Consider the following 7,933-nt stretch of genomic DNA (forward strand, 5'->3'; position numbering starts at 1 on the left):
ACGTTTCAGAGGTCATACTGACTCAGCAGGGCGATGAATATGCCAATTGCCAACCAACCTAAATGCTAACTAAGGCCGGATTCCTGCGCAAGCGCAAGACATCGTCCCTTGCTAGGTACCGCCATTCCTTGGTACGAAACCCAAGGGTGGAAATGGCTTACGCAAATGGGGATCTTGTCGCGGCGGGAGCCTAGACTGTTCACATTAGGGACTGTTGCTGCTGATGGGATGTTATCCCGTCAGGCAACTTGCCTGGAGAAATCTTGTTGGTTGGTTCCCTGGGGTTTCAACCCAGAGGGGTGGGGTCACTTCGGCTGAAGGCCTCTGGTTCTTGGGGGCGAAAACTTCAGCTGAGAGCCACCGTGATTTGGGTAGTTGGCCGTGCCCCTCTAGAATTATACCTTGGCATTTGACTTACAACTGAGGAAAAGCACGGAAGAGTACAACAACTATAATGATGAACTACATCATCTGATCCTTCCTCATCCGACTGCCCAGATCAATGCTGTTTCCTCGTACAGCACATTCATTGGGTCAAAAGAACGCTGAGTCCTGGTGTCAACCTTGACGCCAGGCATACTTTGTCGGCGCACGTCAACTAGGTGGGAAAGTAGACGGCGTGACGTTTGTGTGTGCTAGGCCCGCTCCTTTATAGGAGAAGTAGCCTGTCCATCAGGAACGGTGTGCTGTGCTATATACAACTCATCAAGTTCCATGACGTATTAGGCATGAACGATCTGGAGGTCAGCTGACAGCAGCCACGTCAGGAAGGTGCAAGAGTTGCAAACCAAGTGTCTTCGCATTGCTACTAACGCACTTTGGTACGTTAGTAACAGGCAAATACACGAACATTTGGGAATACCGTTTATAGCCGACCAAATCAGAGCACTGACTGGGAGATTTGAAACAAGACTTGCTGGTGTGGGGGAACCCGTTATTCCTTCAAATCGGGAGGCACTTGTGCAGAACGAGGGCTGACAGAGGTCACCCAAGAGCAACCGAGGAGGACTGATGTTCAGCATGACAGCCGGAGCTGTCCTTGAAAAGACGGCCAAGTCGGCACAATGAGAGGTCTCTCCACTCGGCTACCCTGACTGAGGTTTAACGTGCTTCTCTTCTGTTGCAAGGCGATTGCCAGGGTATAATTTAATAGGGGCAAGGCCCGCCACCCCCGGTCACAGAGGCCTTCAGCTGAAGTGATTCCCCCAAACCGCAGAGGCCTTCAAGCGAAACGGCCCCTCTATCTCTGGGTTCAAACCCCAGAGAACCATCCACATTCTTTGGACAAGTGGCCTGACGGGATAACCTCCTATCAGCAGCAACAGACACTAGTTTGAATGGTCGAGGCACCCGCCACGACGGAACCCCGTTAGCGTAAGCAAATTCCCTGTTTACCATATCCAGGAATGCGTTTCGTACGCAGAAATGGTGTTATCTGGCAAGGGACGATGTATTGCGCTTGCGCAGGACTCCGCCCTTAGTTAGGTTTTTAGTTGGTTGCTTGGCGAAGATGGAGCATTAGATTACATTAGAAATAAATGAGGTGATTGAGTAGTTAGCGGGTGGAAAATGTGACCGAGTTTGTAGCTGCAGTGAGTGGTACATGTGTGCAGAGGTGGCTGTGCAGTCGTCCCACAGACCTACCTCCATGTCTAAGTCACCCAGAGGGGAGAAGTGCGCCAGGTTTACTGACACTACTGGCGCAAACCTGGAAGCCCACCCCGCAGCACCGATTCAGTCAAGTGGGACGCTGAAACCCATAACCAAGGACACCGGCTTCCAGCTTGGACCCGACTAATCAGCAGAAGTGAAAGAAAAACACACAAATGTAACACATGCGTAAATTTACATACAGACATACACTACTCAATTATTTTTAAGTATTTACATAAATTATATTATGCGTAATGTAATAGAGCAACCGTTCTTCTCCCGCGTCTAGGGTATGTAACGATGCTTTAGCACCTCGGACCAGGTGCCATACTTGTCGTCGTTCTTCTGCGGGTCGGTGGTTTTGTAGCTGGATGTTATCTGGTGGTGCCTCAGGTAATGGGAGAATCTCAGGGTTTATTGGTTCAGTCAGTAAGGTGGGACTCGTCTCATGGAAAGTGTCCACGGCCTGGATCAACTACAGTCGATGGTCCACCGTACAGTGATTTAAAAGAAGTTGTCACTTTTTTACGTCCTTTCAGTATGAATTTAGATAAATTCTAATCTGATGTGCCAAAATGAGCTGCTCGTAAACACAAGCTGCTTCGACGCACTAAAAGAAGGTCAGGAATCCGAATGAATCCACAGCTTGCAGATTCTTGAACGTAGATGCATTCACGATTGTAATTCTTTTCTGATTTCACTACAAAGTTACAAATTCAACCAAGGAATAAATAACAGATGTGTAGGATTTAAGGTTTTCACGTCGGTGAGTCTAAAGACAGCAAACTTCAGGTCAGGTCAGGTGTTTAATCCAAGAAAGGGCCTCTTTCCCACGCAGCAGAGTGAAGCGTTCAACACGGGGGCAACATACGAGGCGCGTCCCAAAAGTAAGTTTCCCACTCGTCCCACAGCTAGCAAACCTTATATTAAGCGAAGCGACTGTGCGTACGTGATAGAGCAATGACGTAGCATGGCGCATGCACTAACGGCACTTCCCGCGTTCTCACAGTAGCATCGTTGCAGCTGTTGAAGATGGAGGTTCTTATTCCAGCTCCCGCCGACTGTGAAGTGCGGTCAGTGATAACGCTAGGCCGCACACGGCTCGACGGACAGCAAGTCTCCAGCAGGAGTTCAGCTGGGAGGTGTTTAATCATTCACCCTACAGCCCGGACCTCGCTCCCAGTGATTTCCATCTTTTCCTACACCTCAAGAAATTCCTGTCCGGTCAGCGTCAGCGTTTTGAGAATGACAGAGAGGCGGAGATGGTTGTCACACAGTGGTTCCAATCCCAGGCGGCAGACTTGTACGACACAGGTATTCAAAAGTTGGTCCCACGGTATGACAAATGTCTCAATTCCGGTGGCGAATATGTTGAAAAATAGCTGGACATTTGCTGTATCTGTTGCAATAAATATTTCCATGAAATTGTGTTTTGTTTCTGTAAACGGCCCCAGGGAAACTTACTTTAAGGACGAGCCTCGTACCTTTGAAACAAAGCAATTGTCTCAAATCAATAAATCCAAAGCAGTTAAAACAAGGTAATTTAAAAGTACAATGGGAAGTCCGTTTGTAGCGCACGCACTAAAAAAGGTCCCAATCGCTCTAGCTTTTTCTGTTGAGACCATGCCTCTGGATTTTTACTTAGCCGAAGACAGTGGCCGCTCCGACACTGTTGGCTTCGGTTCGAATCCTACTGGAGACATGATTGAATCGCAACGGAATAAAACGATCGATCGGAGATATTCTCCACGGATATCCAAGGCTCAGAGAGACTTATAACGCCTAAAACAAGCGCACACTAACAGAAGAATAGGTTAGGTGAAGGAAACTCGATTTCTAGTGATTCTGGCACGAAGCGGCCACGGAAATAATGACGAAGGTTGCAAGAAGGAAAGCCACAGTCATGACGTATGATCTCATTAACTGGTTTTCAAAACTCTTTTCTACTAACACTGTTATAAGAATGATAAACAAGTAGAAGGAGAAGGAAGATTCTCGCTTCTCACAGATCATCCCTAACAAAAGTGCGGGGCTTCTACAGGGACTAAAGACAGCTGCAACATATTCATATCTTCTTTGCCTCTGTCTGCATGGTTAACGTAAACCCTGAAAATGGAGGAGAATTTTACTTCGAAACATTGACTTACAATGTTAGTAGATGGTTTGAAATCTACCTCCGTTAAAGTCTGGAATGTTGTGTGTATGTATCATCGTTTAATAAACATCACGAAATATAATATTGTTTAATAAAAAGAAGGCGCAGTGAAACAGTTATAGTAAACAACTTGAAATAAGACGACTCCTGTGAAAGTAATCCTGGAAATGTCTGAGAATTCGTAGTTTCAGAATTAGTTCTAAATCTGAAAAACTCAATTGACATACTTAGTCTAGCTGAAACGTTACTACACCAAATCGCTTATTTCAGAATAAGAAACTATGGTGTACAATTATCGTTAGTCAGAATTAGAATTTATCAATAAGGAGAGACCATAACCCTCTTTCATCGATATGCGTTCTCGTGCACGTGCTGCTTCGTCCGTGTATTTATTCTATTATCTGCGATGTTTTACCCCTTCATTCCACCCACAGCCGACCTGCGAAATACTATGGCGGCATCGTTCATCCATGTATTTGCTTACCATTAACGTATTAAAGTCTTTAAGGAAGCTGCAGTGTGGCGATAGATTACTCCAGTAAACTGTCACACATAATAGAACCTGTATGATTTGAGGTTTTCACTGTGGTCAATATGAAGATTTCTGTCTTCTGGGCTGTTGCGCCGCGTAGTATGGTAGATGTATACCAACGTTACAGAGGTCATACTGTCTCTGTCAAGAAGGCGATTCGCCCTGATGATGAAGGCATCAAGGACCTCTGAAACTTCGTTAAAATTCTATCAGACTACACGTCGCAACAACTCAGAAGACAGCCATCTTCAGACTTTCCGCCGTGAAGACCTCAAGTCCTTTAAATTCTAAGACTGCCTTATCTTAAGACATCCGGACTGCATAATTATTGCTAACTGAACTAATTCACAGATTTTATGAGGTATGTAAGAAAGAAAAAAAGATAATTTAATCAGTTGGTAATTAAATATAAGTCTGAGATCTTCTTTGAACACCCTTCACGATTTCGTATATTCAAACATCGTTGGCACAACTGATTTCGTTGGGTATCAGTTCACGTGTAGGTTTCCAACAACAGGCTAAAGAAGATACTATAGTGACTGAAACGAAGTCAAATTCAGGGCACTTATTGTTGCAACTAACAAATGTAAGTCGAGAGCTCCTGAAATCGTACACGTAAAGTATCACAATCTCTAGATAACGAAGTCAATGGAAACGGAAATTACTAAGAAATTTCGAAAAAAAGAAACCGGGTTACAGCAAAAATGAGGACACTACTGAAAAGTAAATTGAAGCATTTAATTGAGAAGGAGACAGCAGTGATAGAGCCGGTTATACAGAAGTACGCCCGCGTATATTTTGAAGAGGGACACCGTGAGTTTGATAGCACTAAAGTGGTAACTCATACCATAGATACAGGAAATGCAGAGCCGATAGGGAAACCTCCATACAGGGTAGCGTACGTTTTAAGAGATGTCATGAAAGAACAAATACAAGATTTGTTGAAAAAAGGCATTATTCGTGAAGGTGATAGTCCGTGGTCAAGAACCGCCATATTTGTCCGAAAAAGGAGTATGGATGGCACACGGAAATGGAGAATGCGTAATAGATTTTAGGGGCTTAAATGCACTACGTTTCAGGCATATCCATTGCCGCATGTAGAAGACACTGTGGCGTCTTTGGATGGAAGCCGTTATTTCACGTTGCTGGATTGTTTCAGTGGATTTTTGCAAGTGGAGATAGCGGAGAAAGACCAAAAAAGACTGCATTTGCGTAAGCTTTGGGCATTACGAATATAATCGGTTATATTTTGTGTTATGCAAATCACCTCCGACATTTCAGTCTCTGATTTATAAAGTATTGGGAGATTTAGTAGGCACGGAGGTCTATTGTTGCATAGATGACTTGATAATTTTCAGTTCTACTCCTGAAAAGCATACGAAAATGCTAGAACGTGTGTTAGAGAGGCTGGAGAGAGCTAATCTAAAGCTACAGCCAAATCAATGTTTTATAGCACAGCCACAAGTCGAATATTTGGGTTAAATTGTAAGTAGAGAGGGAATAAAAGCCAACTCAGTTCCAAAAACGGTATGTGAAGTTAGATCTTTTCTTGGATTGACAGGATTTTATCATCAAATTATACCAAATTATGCAGAACGAGCAAAACCATTAACCCAACTGATTAGAAAGAATGAAAATTTTGTCTGGACCCAAGATCAACAAGATGCTTTTTAGCATTTAAAAATGGCGTTAACAACAACCCCAATTTTGGCATACCCTGAATTTTCGCAGACATTCTATGTTACAACCAGTAGTGGTAGCATGTGTACTGTCTCGGTATCAAGAGGGCGAAGAAAGACCCATAGCCTGTGCTTCTAGACAATTAAACAAACACGAAGAGAGATATAGTTCTAGTGAATTGGAACTCTTAGCTCTAGTATGGGCCACAGAGCCCTTGTGAAGCTATTTCAACGGTCGTCAGTTCGTAGCCCGAATTGACCATCGAGCCATGTGTCGCATGTTGACTCGCCTTTTTGATTTGAAAGACGAAGTAAAGTGTCTCCTCTCAAAATTGAAACCCGGTTTGGTTACTTATTTTGAAGGTGAAGGCTGTTTTTGTCAATTAGCTTATTTGGCAGATATTTTCAACAAATTTAATGACCTCAATTTTCAGCTCCAAGGCTTTGACAAGAATATTTTTAAAGCGCGTGAGAAGGTGAAAGGATTTCATAAGAAGATTCTGTTTTGTATTAATTGTGTTAATAATGGGAATGTTGTAGTTTTCCCAACAAAATGAAGTTAGCGTTATTGATCGCGTTTTCGAAATAATCAAATTCGACTTGGAAAATCTCAGGATACAATTTTTGAAATACTTCCAGAAATTGAGAGAGAAGACAATATCGAAGATTGTTTACACCACTGCAATCAATTCCTCTGATCTTCCCTTAAAATTAAAAGAAAGCCTGCTGGAAATGTCCGTTGTTGGTTCACTGAAAATAAAATTCGAAAATATATCAGTCTGGGACTTTTGACTTGCTGCCCACAAAGAGTTCAAGGAGCTTAGTGACGCTGCCATTCCCATCAACGTATTTGTGTGAGCAAAGCTTTCCCGCACTGACGTCAATCAAAACGAAACGCAGGAACCGCTTGAACCCAGAACCATCTCTGATCTTCACTTTCTCGAATATTCGTCCCCTAATTGAGGTGCTGGTGTGCCAGAAACAAGTTCAATCATCTCATTAATAGGCCTGAACCACATTAATTAATAATTGTTAAAATATTTAAACATATAATTTTGCTTTGCTAAAATACCTCTGTTCCTTTATTAATTTCTATATGATAGGTAATAACATATTTTACAGATTCTCCTATTTCTTATTTCAAACTTATTATTAATGCATTTTTGTATGTAATTTATTTAATTTATTTTAAATGTAGATTATATACTATGTATAACTTGAATCATACACCAACAACTTTGGGGGTACAAAGTTGAAGAGAAATTATAACTGGGGGTATGCGAACAAAGGTTGAATACCACTGCTCTAGAGAATAAGGACAGGGCTAGCGAGGTCACATTTTCAGTACACGACCATTTAGAACATCAAATGAAAGGACTTAGAGATGCGTATGAGATCGCTCAGAAAAAGTCCATGCAATCCCATGCAAAAAAACAACAAAATTTATGACCAAAAGGCCAAAATCAGAGTTTTCGAGGAAGGCAATCTGGTTTACCTATTTTCGCCCGCTAGAAAACAAGGTGTCTCCTAGAAGTTCACAAAACGTTGGTTACCAGCCCATGAAGTTATTGGAAAAATATCTGATCTCACTTACAAGGTCAGGAGCCCTGAAGGAAGAGAATTTTTTGTAAATGTAAACAGAATGAAGTTGTGTAGCAACTCTAAAGTTTGGAATCCAAAACTGGCAATAACATCACAAATAGCACAGCAACAAATCACACCTCCACGCCCCATCGGCACCGGAGTAAGGTGGAGACCAATAGCCATAGATCCCATAGATCTTATTTGTCCACAGCCTCCACCACAGCAGAACCCTCGCCCTGAGGACGTTACCCCGCGCAGCGACAATACACCGTTGTCAGTTGGAGAGGACGTAGCAGGCGATCCGAGCTGGACCCCACCAAGAAGCAGACA

This window comes from Zootermopsis nevadensis, unplaced genomic scaffold (assembly GCF_977971745.1).
Source record: "Zootermopsis nevadensis isolate Lab colony 2312 unplaced genomic scaffold, Znev_1.0 Znev_ptg000010l, whole genome shotgun sequence".
Lineage (NCBI taxonomy): Eukaryota > Metazoa > Arthropoda > Insecta > Blattodea > Termopsidae > Zootermopsis > Zootermopsis nevadensis.